At 38.5% G+C, this 14,771-nt stretch overlaps 1 long non-coding RNA gene across 1 annotated transcript; it reads left to right on the plus strand.

Moving 5' to 3' along the window:
• The first annotated feature begins 3,387 nt into the window (after positions 1-3,387).
• On the plus strand, positions 3,388-14,757 carry LOC123628390. The gene is made up of 3 exons (XR_006731621.1): positions 3,388-3,517; positions 5,433-5,660; positions 14,723-14,757. It is a non-coding gene; the product is annotated as an uncharacterized LOC123628390 (long non-coding RNA).
• The last annotated feature ends 14 nt before the right edge of the window (positions 14,758-14,771 follow it).

Consider the following 14,771-nt stretch of genomic DNA (forward strand, 5'->3'; position numbering starts at 1 on the left):
GTATACATACATAATGAGTGCGATGGGCACCATCTAGGGTATGGACACGCTTGAAGCTCTGACTCGGGGCAGCAGGGGGGCAAGGGCAATATACGTAACCTAAACTTTTGTACCCCCATAATATGCTGAAATAAAAAAAAATTTAAAAAAGGCATAAGTGTAGATAATTTAATTGGGCATTTAGGAACTGGAGTATGAGATTAGGGCCCTCCTTAAAGTGGCCCTGGGACATGTGTTCTGGCCCAGACCTATCTGTGTGTCTTAGAGTAAAGCTGTGACTGACGCCAGGCTTAGGAGAATGACTATGCCTGTGAACAATTGGTTGTCTCAATCAGGCTTTGACTTTGACAGCTGACTCCCCATCAGGTGGTCACTCTCCAAAGAGCAGTCATGGTGGGGAGGAAGAGGGAGAGAGAGAATGAAGAGAAAAGGAACAGCCATTATGTGGCTTGCTGAGGTATCTGCACTCCTAAGAGCAGATGGCTCACCAGGACCCTTAAATACCTCTGTTGCTGCTGCTGCCGCCGCCCACCACCGCCGCCACTGCCGCCCACCCCTGTGCCTCTCTTGCAACAAAGATCCTAATCCTCAAGATTATGGGGAAAACATCCATGGCACCCCTGTGGCACACAGAAACGGGATAATTCAAACCCACCTAAAGCCCCTGGTCTTTATTTTTTTTTATTTTTTATTTTTTTTAGACAGAGTCTTGCTCTGTTGCCCGGGCTAGAGTGAGTGCCGTGGCGTCAGCCTAGCTCACAGCAACCTCAAACTCCTGGGCTTAAGCAATCCTACTGCCTCAGCCTCCCGAGTAGCTGGGACTACAGGCATGTGCCACCATGCCCGGCTAATTTTTTCTATATATATTTTTAGTTGTCCAGATAATTTTTATTTCTATTTTTAGTAGAGACGGGGTCTCGCTCAGGCTGGTCTCGAACTCCTGACCTCGAGCGATCCACCCGCCTCGGCCTCCAAGAGTGCTAGGATTACAGGCGTGAGCCACCGCGCCCGGCCAAGTCCCTGGTCTTTAAATCCTATATAACCACCATTGTCATTGGGGGAGGCCCCTTACAATAATAATGCTAATTTGAGATTTTCTGCAGGAAGAAATTTATAAATATGAACAAGGCAGAGAAACCCCTGAAACATCTCCAGTAACAACAACAACAGAAAAAGGAAGTACAGTCATATGCGGCATAATGATGTTTTGGTCAATGACAGACTGTGTATACAATGGTGGTCCTATAAGATTATAATGGAGCTGAAAAATTCCTATCCTAGTGACGTAGCTGTTGTAACATCATAGCACAATGCGTTACATCTGCGGTCCCCAACTCCCAGGCCGTGGCCCGGTACCAGTCCATGGCCTGTTAGGAACTGGGCCGCACAACACCGCCTGAGCTCCACCTGCCCCCCCCAAAAAAAACTTAGGAACCTCACCTCAGGGCAGGAGGTGAGCAGTGGTATTTACAGCCACTCCCCATGCTTGCATCACCACCTGAGCTCCCCCTCCCCCCTCCCCCCACTTTGGTCCATGGAAAGATTGTCTTCCATGAAACTGGTCCCTGGTGCCAAAAAGATTGGGGACCACTGCATTACATGATTGCAGTGATGCTGGGTAAATAAACCTACTGCATTGCCAGTCATATAAAAGTATAGCACATATAATTATGTATAGTATATGATATTAATACTTGGTAATAAATGACTATGTTTACATATTATAATTTTTATCATTATTTTAGAATGATTCCTTCTACTTATAAAAAAAGTTAACTGTAACAACCTGAGGCAGATTCTTCAGGAGGTATTCCAGAGATGGCATTGTTATCACAGGAGGTGACAGCTCCATGTGTGTTATTGCCCATGGAGACCTTCCAGTAGGACAAGGTATGGAGATGGAAGACAGTGATATTGATGATCTTGACCCTGTGTAGGCCTAGGCTAGTGTGTGTGTGACTTAGTTTTTAACAAAAAACTTTAAAAATTAGAAAAAAAATTTAATAGAATAAAGATATAAAGAAGGAAAATATTTCTGTACAGCTATACAATGTGTTTGTGTTTTCAGCTAAGAGTTACTACCAGCAAGAGTCAAAAAGTTTAAAAAATTAAAAAGTTTACAAAGTAAAAAGTTACAGTAAGCTAAGGTTAATTCATTATTGAAGAAAGAATTTTTTAATAAATTTAGCATAGCCTAATTGTATAGTGTTTATAAAGTGTATGGTAATGTCCTAGGTCTTAACATTCATTCACCACTCACTGACTCACCCAGAGCAACTTCCTGTCCTGCACGCTCCACTCATGGTAAGTGTCCTATACAGATGTACTAACTTTTTTTTTTTATCTTTTATACTGTATTTTTCCTGTATCTTTTCTATGTTTAGATACACAAGTACTTACCATTGTGTTATAGTTGCCTGCAGTATTCAGTATAGTAGCTTGCTGTACAGATTTGTAGCCTAGGAGCAATAAGTCATACCATAGATGTGTAATAAGCTATGCCATCTGGGTTTGTGTAAGTACACTATGATGTTTATATAATGACATCGAAATCACCTAATGACACATTTCTCGGAACACATCTCCATTGTTAAGTGATGCATGACTGTAAAAGAAAGAAAAAAACCTGGACTTGAGAGAAGCAGAAACAGATCCACAATTTGACCCAGTTAGAATCCAAAATTTACCAGAAGATTTTACTAAAGCAGAAAGATTAAAAAAGGGTACTTGCTGATTGGTGCTGAAATGCAGCAGTTAGCAAATGTTCTAGAGCTTAATACTGGGACTCAAATTAGTTAAACCTCAGGATCCCACTAAGTTTAAGCAAGATACCTCCTATAATCTTAGGATAATTCCTGAATTTAAAAAAGAGGACAAGTAAGTATGCCTCATCTTGACAATTAGAACTATTTCCTTGCCTGAATTCCTCACATTTGTACCACTCATTGGCTTAAAATATCCTATAGTGGTTATGAGCACTCAGATCAAATGAATGATAAAATTAAAATTTAATTAAGTCTTTGGCACATACGGATCGGTTTGACAAATTAAGATCCCATGGACTATACCTCCAGTTAAAATAGTTAATACAGCCCACTGTAAATTAGAACAGAGTCTACAAAGATCAAAACCCATGGTACAAGGCTTATTTGTTGAAAGGGTGATTTTCCCCACTGCTTCTTTAACCAACTCAATTTGGCCTGTTCTTAAACTTCAAATGAATGGCATCTAATGGTGGATTACCATAATGCTAATGTTGTGGTCCCTATACCCAATATTATTGATATTATTGATTCCATCCAATCTGAGACTCATAAGTATTTTGCCATTATAGATTTGTCTAATATGTTCTGTTCAGTGCCTATTTCAACAGCCTTTCAGCCTCAGTTTGCCTTCACCTCTGAAGAGACACAATATCCATTTACCTGGCAATTCATGGGGTACCTCAACGGCCTTCCCATCACACAGTCTTCTCAGGCAAGATCTTAACTGCATCCAGCTTCTTTCAGGAGCACAGGTATGACATTACATTGACATCTTCCCCTGAGGAGATTCATGTGACACACTCATTCAGGAAATACAAATAGTAATAAGTTGCTCACAAAATGAGATGGGTCATTGTGCCACACATAGTACAAGGCCCTACCACCTTGTTTAACACATTGACTGCCACACTAGAAAAATAATTTTTTCCTTGGGGCCATGGTGTTTTATTATGAAAATAGAATAAAAACTTCAAAAAGAAAACAATCCTTTCTAATTTAGTGAAAAATTTGTTACTTTTTATTGTTTTTGTGTATGAGTTATATGCAATTAAATTGTCAATATTAATTATAACAATAAGAACATCAACAAGTAAGATTTTCATGAACCAACTGCAGGGTTTTGCCCAGGGGGCCACCCATCACATAACATGTATGCTACAGCGTGGCAGCATGAGTTGCCTGTGTACCACACGGCTCCCAAGGTAAAGAGACATGTGAGTTACATATGCTTCATGAGGCCCTGGGCTCAAAACTAGTGTGAGTTGAATACAATTCACATGGCAGTTAATGTGTTAAATACCTAAAAATTGTTTGGTAAATTGAGGACCACTCTGTCTCTGACACTGTCAAGAAAGCAGCTATCGACCCTCCTAGCACCCACAACTTTTCCTTTAGGCTCATTTGCATTCTGGAGGCAAAATATTCCTCATTTATAAATTTTACTGAAACCCATTTACACTGTTTCTTGCAAATTAATACATCTTAAATGGGGATTCCTCTAACAAAGGCTCCAGAATCTGTCAGAATTGCAATATGACAAACACTGTTGTTATGACCCCAGATGCTGCTTCACCATAGAGGTTTTAGCAGCCTCCTCATTTCTCCTAGAGTCTCTGGACCACCCGTGATTGCCCCAAATTTCCCATGGATTTTTGATGCAAAAAATTGCCTGCCTTTGAGCTGTTCTGTACACCACTAGAGTGACAATTGCTGGCTACATAGTGGGCTCTCTAGAAATAGAGGCTGTGACAACCGTTGAGCCCCTGACCCTCTATACCCAGCTGCCTGTTATGCCCTTGGGTCATGGAAGTCATGCACCATAGCTGGGCATGGCTACTAAGGCCTAGCTACAAGATGGAGCCAAACCTGGGCCTTCTGGCATCTAGTACATGTAGGAGGAGAGTGGCCTCCCCTGTCTTCAGTTCCCTGCTAAGTGTGGTGCTAGAGGAGGTCACCTCTGTCTCAGACCCCGTGGCCATGTGTAGAGCCCTTTGAGATCAGCAGGGTGAAAAGCAGTGGGAGTTTGTGTACTTCACGGATGGCATCACAACCATTGCATACAATGGAATTTGCTGGAGAGCTGATGCTTTTCATGCCGTAAGCAGGATGTTCCTGATAAGGACAGGACATAGGGATCAGTACAGTTGGCCAAACTTCAGGCATTCACCTTAGCACTGAATGTTCTAGCTAACAATTGGCCCCATCTGCACATTTTTATAGACTCATGGGCCATTGCCTAAGAGTTACCCCATTTGGGGAAAAGAATTCAAGAATCCCTAACCTCACAGATAGTCAAAATGTCAAGGTAACACATGTATCTACACATAGTAAAGTCACAAAGTAAGATCTCACCAAGAGAATCCTTATTCCTTTAGTGTTTGAGACATTGTTTATAATGACCAAAGCACTCTATTCATTTCTTAGACTGCTGGGCATGCTGGGCTTAATGAAGGCATTCAACAAAACATTTACCTCCTTTACAGACTTTATCCTGCAGGACTCATAGAGCACCGTAATACCTTCATTAAACAAATTCAGATTTAATTAAATGAAGCATAGTACATTTTAACCATAAAGGGAAATATCAGGGGTGAATTGTAATAAAAGATTCTGACTCAATTTTTTTTTCCTGACTTGAGTTTCTGATATTCACTTACATCTTTTAAGCTTCACCCTCTTCCCCTCTGCCCCACATCTGGACGAGTTGATAAGAAGCCCTGGTGCTCCCTCCTTGGTGCCCGGAAAAGATTCAAACCATGCAAGCCCCTTCCTGTGCCTCACCTCAGGCCCCAATCACAATGAAAATCCAAGCTGATCTCCTTTCCTTGTTCTTTCAAGCCATATCTAACCTGCTTGGGAAGCCTCCCCTCCTCTACCAAGAAAATCTTCATTTATGTAAGTATTAAACCTTTGTGTACCCCCTTGTGTGTGTGGTGTAACCAAACCAGTCTCATCACCCACCTAAACTAAATCTTGGGTGGGGGTCCCTTCTTCCTCTTCAGAGTGGCCAACACAGTGTCAAATAGTACCTCGTTGAGGTTTTGATTTGCATTTTCCTAATGACTAATGATGATGGGTGTATTTCATGTGCTTATTGGCGATTTGTATATCTTCTTTGTAGAAAGTTGAATTCCTTTTCTCTTTTTTAATTGCATTATTTACCTTTTTTATTGTTGAATTGTGTGACTGTATATATGCTGGATATTAGATCCTTAACAGGTATATGATTTTCAAATATTTCTTCCATTTTATGGGTTGTCTGTTCACTTTCTTGATAGTATGTTTGATGAACAAAAGGTTTTCATTTTGATGAAGTTTAGTCTATCTAGTTTTTTTTTTTTTTTTCTGAGACAGAGTCTCGCTTTGTTGTCCGGGCTAGAGTGAGTGCCATGGCGTCCGCCTAGCTCACAGCAACCTCAAACTCCTGGGCTCAAGCGACCCTCCTGCCTCAGCCTCCCGAGTAGCTGGGACTATAGGCATGCGCCACCATGCCTGGCTAAGTTTTTCTATATATATTTTTTAGTTGGCCAGATAATTTCTTTCTATTTTTAGTAGAGATGGGGTCTCACTCTTGCTCAGGCTGGTCTCGAACTTCTGACCTCGAGCGATCCACCCTCCTGGGCCTCCCAGAGGGCTAGGACTACAGGCATCAGCCACCGCACCCGGCCTATCTGTCTAGTTTTTCTTTGGTTGCTTGTGCTTTTTTTGTCTTACATAAAAAATTGTTGCCTAATCCAAATTCGCAATGATTTACACCTATGCTTTCTTCTATGGGTTTTATAGTTTTTGCTTCTACATATAAGTCTTTGATCCATTTTGAGTTTATTTTTATATTAATATGTAGTGTGAAGTAGAGGTCCAATTTTATTTGCATATGGATATCCAGTTGTCCCTGCATCATTTGTTGAAAAGACTATTCTTTCCCCACTGAATGGTCTTGGCATCCTTGTCAAAAATTGATTTACCATAAATGTGAGGATTTATTTCTATACTCTCAATTCTATTCATCAGTCTGTATAATTCTTCCAATAGTACAGAGTCTTAGTAACTGAAACTTTGTAATAAGTTTTGATATTGGGAAGTGGGACTCCTTGAACTTTGTTCTACTTTTTAAAAATTGTCTTGACTGTTTTGGGTTCCTTCTATTTCAGTATGAATTTTAGGGTCAGCTTGTCTGTTTCTGCAAAAGAGGCAGTTAGAATTTTAATAGGAATTTCAATGAATCTGTAGGTCAGTTTGGGGATTATTGTCATCTTAATAATATTAAATCTTATAATGTGTGAACTACAATGTTTTTCTATTTTTTATGGTGTTTCAAATTTCTTTCAGCAATGTTTTATGGTTTTCAGTGTACAAGTTTTTCACTCCCTTGGCTTAATTTATTCCTAAGTATTTTATTTTTTTATGCTATTGTAAATGGGCTTTCTAAAAAGTTTTTTATTTTTTTTTTTATTTTTTTTTTGAGACAGAGTGTCACTTTGTCGCCCTGGCTAGAGTGAGTGCCGTGGCGTCAGCCTAGCTCACAGCAACCTCAAACTCCTGGGCTTAAGCAATCCTACTGCCTCAGCCTCCCGAGTAGCTGGAACTACAGGCATGCGCCACCATGCCCGGCTAATTTTTTCTATATATATTTTTAGTTGTCCAGATAATTTTTATTTCTATTTTTAGTAGAGACGGGGTCTCACTCAGGCTGGTCTCGAACTCCTGACCTCCAGCGATCCACCTGCCTCGGCCTCCCAGAGGGCTAGGATTACAGGCGTGAACCACAGCACCCGGCCTAAAAGTTTTTTATTTGACACATAAAATTGTACTTATTTATGGGGTACAGTGTGATGTTTTGATACATGTATACATTGTTTAATGATCAAATCAGGATATTTAGGTGATATCCATCACCTCAAATATTTTTCATTTCCTTGTAATAAGAACATTCAAAATCCTCTCATCTAGTTATTTTGAAATATACAGTATTGTTAACTGTAGTCACCTTGCTGTGCAATGTAGAACACCAGGACTTAGACTTGTTTTTTTAATTTTATTTTTGGATTATTCATTGCAAGGTAGAGCTACAGTTTGACTTTCGTTTGTTGATCTTGAAACCTGAAGCTATGTGAACTCATTCATTAGTTCTAATAGTTTTTAGTAGATTCCATACAATTTTTTTTTTTTTGAGACAGAGTCTCGCTCTGTTGCCCAGGCTAGAGTGCCATGGCGTCAGCCTAGCTCACAGCAACCTCAAACTCCTGGGCTTAAGCGATCCTACTGCCTCAGCCTCCCGAGTAGCTGGGACTACAGGCATGTGCCACCATGCCCGGCTAAGTTTCTCTACATATTTTTAGTTGTCCAGATAATTTCTTTCTATTTTTAGTAGAGACGGAGTCTCGCTCTTGCTCAGGCTGGTGTCGAACTCCTGAGCTCAAACGATCTACCTGCCTCGGCCTCCCAAGTGCTAGGATTACAGGCGTAAGCCAGCACGCTTGGCCTATTCCATAGAATTTTTGCATTGAAGAGCGTGCCATCTGCAGAGGTAGTGCTTCTTCCTCTACAACCTCAATGCCTTTCATTGTGTTTTCTTTCCTAATTGCTCTTGCTAGAACCTTTAGTACATGGTTGAATTAAAGTGGAGAGGGTAGACATCCTTATCTTTTTCTTGATCTTAGGGGGAAAGCTTTCAATTTTTAACCATTAAGTGTGATGTTATCTGTGGAGTTTTCATACATGCCTTTATCTGGTTGAAGAACTTTCCTTCTATTTCTAGTTTGTTGAGTGTTTTTTCATGAAAAGGTATTGGGTTTTATCAAAACCTCTTTCTGCATCCATCGAGATGATCATGTGGTTTTTGTCTTTGATTCTATCAATATAGTATATTAGATTGATTTTCATATATTTAACCAACTTTTTATTTCTGGAATAGTTCTCACTTAGTCATGGTATATAATCCTGTTTATATGCATCTGAATTTGGTTTGCTAGTATTTTCTTGAGGACTTTTGTGTTTATATTCATAAGGGATATTGGTCTGTAGGTTTCTTTTCTTGTAATGTCTCTGTCTGGTTTTGGTATCAGAATAATACTGGCCTCACAGAAAAAGTTAGGAATTGTTCCTTTCTGCCTTTTCAAGGAGTTTATGTAGAATTTAGCAGTGAAGCTGTCTCGGCCTTGGCTTTTCTTTGTAGATAGTGGTTGATTACTAATTCAATCTCTTCACTTGTTATAGGTCTATTCAATAGGTTATGTTTTTCCAGGAATTTGTTTATTTCAAATTAAAGTTATCTAATTTATTGCCATACACTTGTTGATAGCATTCCTTGATTTTAATTCCATAAGGTTGGTAGTAATGGTCCCTCTTTCATTGCTTATTCTGATAATTTGAGTCTTCTTTTTCTTGGTCTAAGTCTAGCTATGGGTTTGTCAATTTTGTTGATCATTTCAAAGTACCAACTTTTGGTTTCATTGATTTTTCTCTAGTGTTTTTCTATTCTCTATTTCATTTACTTTCTAGTTTTTATTATGTCCTTTCTTCCTTCTGCTTGCTTTGGGTTTAGTTTTCTTTTTATAGTCTATTAAAATGAAAGGCTAGATTTCTTTCTTGATTTTTAAAGTAGTCATTTACAGCTATACATTGCCATATGAGTCCTGTTTCTGCTGCATCTCATATGTTTTGGTAGGTTGTGTTTAAGTTTCCATTCATCCCAAAGAACCTTCTAATTTCCTCTGTGGTTTCGTCTTTGACCTTTTGCTTATTTAGGAGTGTGTTGTTTAATTTCCACTTTTTAAGTGAATTTACAAAATATCCTCCTGTTCCCATTTCTAATTTAATTCCATGGTGGTTGGGGTTTTTTGTTAATTTCAATCCTTTTAAATTAGACTTGTTTTATGATCTAACACATCGTTTATCTTGGAGAACATTTCATGTGTACTTGAGAAGAATGTGTCTTCACCTGTTGGGTGAAGTGTTCTGTGTGTGCCCATTAGATCTAGTTGATAAATATTGTTAAGTCTTTTTTTTTCTTTGTTTATCATATGTCTAGTTGTTCTATTATTGAAAGTGGGGTGTTGAAGCAGCCAACAAATGTTATTGAATTGTTTATTTTTCCCTTTAATTCTGCCAGTTTTTGGTTCATGTATTTTGGGATCTGTTATTAGGCGAATATAAGTTTATGATAGTGATATCTTTCTGATGGATTGACAGTTTAATAATCGTAAAAGTGCTTCTTTGTCTCTAGTAACAATAATGGTTTTAAATTCTATTTTGTCTGACATTAGTGTAGCTACTCTAACTCCCTTTTGGTTACTGTTTATGGGGTATCTCTCTTTTCACTCTTTTATTTTCAACTTCTTTGTGCCTTTGAATCTAAAATTAGTCTCTTGAAGACAGCATATATTTGGCCCATACTATTTTTTGGTCCTTTCTGCCAATCTCTGCTTCTTTATCAGAGAGTTCAATCCATTCACATTTAGTACAGTTACTGTTTAGGTAGAATGTACATACGTGTTTTGTTATTTGTTTTCCATATGTCTTAAGTCATTTTCTTCTATTCTTACATTACTACCTTCATTTGTCTTAAATAAATATTTTCTAGTGTACCATTTCAATTCCTTTATTGTTTCTTTTACTATGAACTTTATTTATTTATTTATTTATTTTTTGAGGCAGAGTCTCACTTTGTTGCCTGGGCTAGAGTGCTGTGGGGTCAGCCTAGCTCACAGCAACCTCAAACTCCTGGGTTTAATTAATCCTTCTGCCTCAGCCTCCCTAGTAGCTGGGACTACAGGCATGTGCCACCATGCCCAGCTAATATTTTCTATATATTTTTAGTTGTCCAGCTGATTTCTTTCTATTTTTAGTAGAGACGGAGTCTCGTTCTTGCTCAGCCTGGTCGTGAACTCCTGACCTCAAGTGTCCTCCCGCCTCAGCCTCCTAGAGTGTTAGGATTACAGGCGTGAGCCACCATGCCCAGTCTTGGATTTTTTTGGTTAAAATTATCAAGTTTGGAAAATGTTTAGCTACTATTTCGTCAGATATCTTCTATGTTGCTACTTGTTTAATCTCCTTCTGAGATTCTTAACTACCTATGTATTAAATTGTTTGCCATTGTTCAACAGTCCCCTGATGCTTTGCTCACTTTGAAAAAAATTGTTTTCTCTCTTTCATTTTGGATGATATTTATTGCCATCTTTTTAGGTTCTTTAATCTTTCCTTTTCCATTGTTTAATATGTATTCATCCAATTAGGTGTATTTTTCACCTCAGATACTATAGTTTATATCTCTAAAATTTTAATTTGAGGTCTTTGTTATATTTTCCATGCCTCTACTATTTTAATGAATAAATTGTATCGTAACTGTTCTAATGTCCTTATCTGGTAATTCTAGTATCCATGTCAGTTTTGGTTGGTTTCGATTTATTGATTCATTTTTTTCTTTTTGTAATTTCAAACTTCTTTGCATTGCTGGTAATGTTTCTTTGCATTCAAGCCTTGTGAATTTTACCTTGTTGGATGCTAGAAATTTTTGTATACCTAAAATTTCTTGACCTTTATTCTGGAATGTGATAAAGTTACATGGAAACAGTTTGATAACTTTTGTGTCTTTCTTCTAAGACTGGTTAGGTGGAACCAGGGCAGTGCTCAGTGTAGGGAAATTACTCTATGCTGCCTGTTGGTAATAGGTACTGTTCCTGGCCCAGTGTAAGTAATGAAAACTATTCTTTTTTTTTTTTTTTTTTTTGAGACAGATCTCGCTCTGCTGCCCAGGCTAGAGTGAGTGCTATGGCGTCAGCCTAGCTCACAGCAACCTCAAACTCCTGGGCTCGAGCAATCCTCCTGCCTCAGCCTCCCCAGTAGCTGGGACTACAAGCATGTGCCACCATGCCCGGCTAATTTTTTCTACATATGTATTTTTAGCTGTCTATATGTTTTCTTTCTATTTTTAGTAGAGACGGGGTCTCGCTCTTGCTCAGGCTGGTCTCGAACTCCTGACCTCAAGCGATCCTCCTGCCTCAGCCTCCCAGAGTGCTAGGATTACAGGCATGAGCCACTGCGCCCGGCCGAAAACTATTCTTTCTAATTGTTTCAGGTGGTTTTTTATCCTACGTTGGGTAGTTGCCTCAAACATACACTAATGGATACCTTGTTGAATACTCAATGGATCCTTTGCAGATCTCAGGAGTTCTTTTTCTGTGCTGTCCCCCCATTCTGTTACTCTTGCCTGCAAATTTTAGCTGCCTTTATTTCCCTGGACTCTAAGCTTTATCTCCTCACTTTGGGGGTTCTGCCAGGCTCCACCTCAGCTACCCTTGCCCATGGCAAGATCTGGAAACTAAAGGCAGTAAGCTGAGGCATTTTATAGGGTCACCTTGTTTCTTTACCATTTCTCAAGAATTGTTGTCCTTCACTGCCTAATATCTATTGTCCTGAAAGTAATGGTCCCTTATATATCTTCTTTTTGATTTTTCAACCAGTAGGGTAAATGCGCCCTGTTATTAAGTTCTCCTGAGAGTACAGTTTAAGGAGTATTAAGATTCTCATAAGTTTTCTATGTAGGGAGTCATATCAACTGTAAATACTAACCATTTCCTTTATTCATTTCTAATGCTCACTCTCTTTCTCTTTCTCCTCTTCCTCCTTCCTTCGTTTTCCTCCCACACATCTGGATAGGACCTCCAGTGTAATGCTGAATGAAAGGGATGATAGCAGTGATTCCTGACTCCCATTATTAAAAGGGAAACACATTTCTAATGTCATTATTTGTTTTCTATAATGAAACCTTTATGCTCTTCTTCCACACCAGTTTAGAAGTAGAGATTGACAAGAGTTTCCTGCAAGCCCTTAAATGATTAACACTTGAGGACTTAACTGTTGAACAATATTTATTGTATGTCATCTTTCAAAGAACTTACCTATAGTAAGTCATGAGATGCCCACAACAAACCTAAGAGGTAGGTACTGTTATAATCCCCACGTTACAGATGAGAGACAGTGAGGTTAAATAGTTTTCCTAAGGTTGTACATAATAAATGGTGAAACTGAGATTCAAATCCAGGAAATCTGGCTCCAGATCCCAGGCTTCTTCTGCACTGCACTTCTCTGCACCTACTCTTAATTAATATGAGAGCATTAAATATAATTGTCAGTTGGCTCATTTAAATGACCACAAAGACACTTCCAGCACTTTGTGTTCACTTTTCAATTATTTATACCAGCCAAGTAACCACTATTAACAAACGTTATAAATAGTAGATATTTCCCCATAGGAGGAGACTAGGGATTAAGATTATAGCCCTCTTGGCAGGTTGGTTTTGAGGAATTTTGCCTACTAGATCAAAGTTCCATGATTCTTGCTAGCCCATGAGTTTTACTGGCTGAAGGCTGGGGATTGACTGTTTGCACTTTCTGCTGTCTTAATGCTTTAGTGTCCTGCCCTAATGGTTCCAATTAACTCCAGGTATTTGCTCTAGAAAAAGATTCAGAGGTTCTTAACTATAAAGTTAAAAACCAATAAAATACACACTGCTGCCTAGGACACCCCATTTACTCTTTGATGTCAATAATTAACTTCTTTCTGGACAAGTTTAAGAAACAGACCTAAGCCCATAGCCATTTGCAAAGCTGATATTTAAAGAAATGTAAAGATGCTGCTTGGAATCTTTAGGTGTCTATAACAAGAATGCAGTAATTCTATCACAAAGATTTCTTCTCTTTCCTGTTGACAGATTACAGGACTAATGTAAGGCCTATCTATGATTTAAATAACCCAGGTACCAGGAAATATTTGGACAAATTATAAATATCTTAATAGATTAGTAGCTGTCTTTTTAAAAGGATTTATGAATGTAATTTTCTAGCGATAAAAGAGCTGAAGTGGACTTAGGACTGATGAGAAGAATAAGGGTTTGAACCAAAAATCATGTCTTTGTGAAAGTAGGAATTTCTATGTAAGATCTGGGTGAGGTTTCTCAGTGGCTTAAATTGACCTCAGTGGTAAGGATACAAAATTCTGCCATAAAGTGTAAAGCTGACAAAGGAAAGCTGGCTTGCAAACACTTGTAAAAATCACTTCAAAGTAAAATCACTTTCAAATTGCTTATGTGTTTTTCTGACTGTGAAGTAGTATTTAGCACGTTTCAACAAAGGTCTATATAACAATATATACTAGGCATAAATTTTAAAAGACAGATAGTATTAAAAAGGACTCTGGAGTGAATCTGTTTCCGTAGAGTTATAAGTGACTTAAGAATCTAAAGGTGGATTTTTTGGAATCATTTAAAAAATCAAATCTCCGCTACTTTGGAGACCGTTTTTGTGAAGGTTTCTTAGGGCCATTCCTCTGTCAGAGCTCTTTTGGAGAGCAGTATTTCTTAATTTTATTCCAGTTAGATTCACTACTATTTGAACGTTTATCCCAAATCTTACTGATGGTTTCAGTACTTAAAATTATCTCAATCTATCAAGTCTCACTGCCCGTCCTTATTTTTCTTTTTATTCCTCTCATATGAAGAATTACTAGTGAGTCCACATTAGGGGATAATTCCTTATCTGTGGGAAGATGTGTCTTCTGTGTCCTATGTGTATGGAAACCTGATCCAGGCAGAAACCTTTGAGCAGTCGACTGCATAAACAGCTTCAGATCCGTGACAAACCTTTCCCTTCCTGTGCCATACTTATTCTTTTGTTCTTTCTGAAAGAGAACTGTTTTATAAGAAAATTCTATATTCTCCTTATTTCTCTGTTTTTAAATAAAATTCAACCTTCCTCCATTTCTGCCAGAAAAAGAACTGTGTTCTGCAAGCTTACTTTTTCCCTACAATCTTACCTAATAAAATTCTAGTACCTAGCCTTAAAAATTCAAGTGTTCATAATTGGCAAAATGAGTCCCCCTGCCTATAGCTATAAAGGGACACATACCATTTTGTATTATAAAACTAATTCAAATAATCTTTTTTTTTTTTTTGAGGCAGAGTCTTACTCAGTCACCCCAGGTAGAGTGTAGTGGCCTCATCACAGCTC

The sequence above is a fragment of the Lemur catta genome, chromosome X, assembly GCF_020740605.2.
Source record: "Lemur catta isolate mLemCat1 chromosome X, mLemCat1.pri, whole genome shotgun sequence".
In the NCBI taxonomy this organism is placed as follows: domain Eukaryota; kingdom Metazoa; phylum Chordata; class Mammalia; order Primates; family Lemuridae; genus Lemur; species Lemur catta.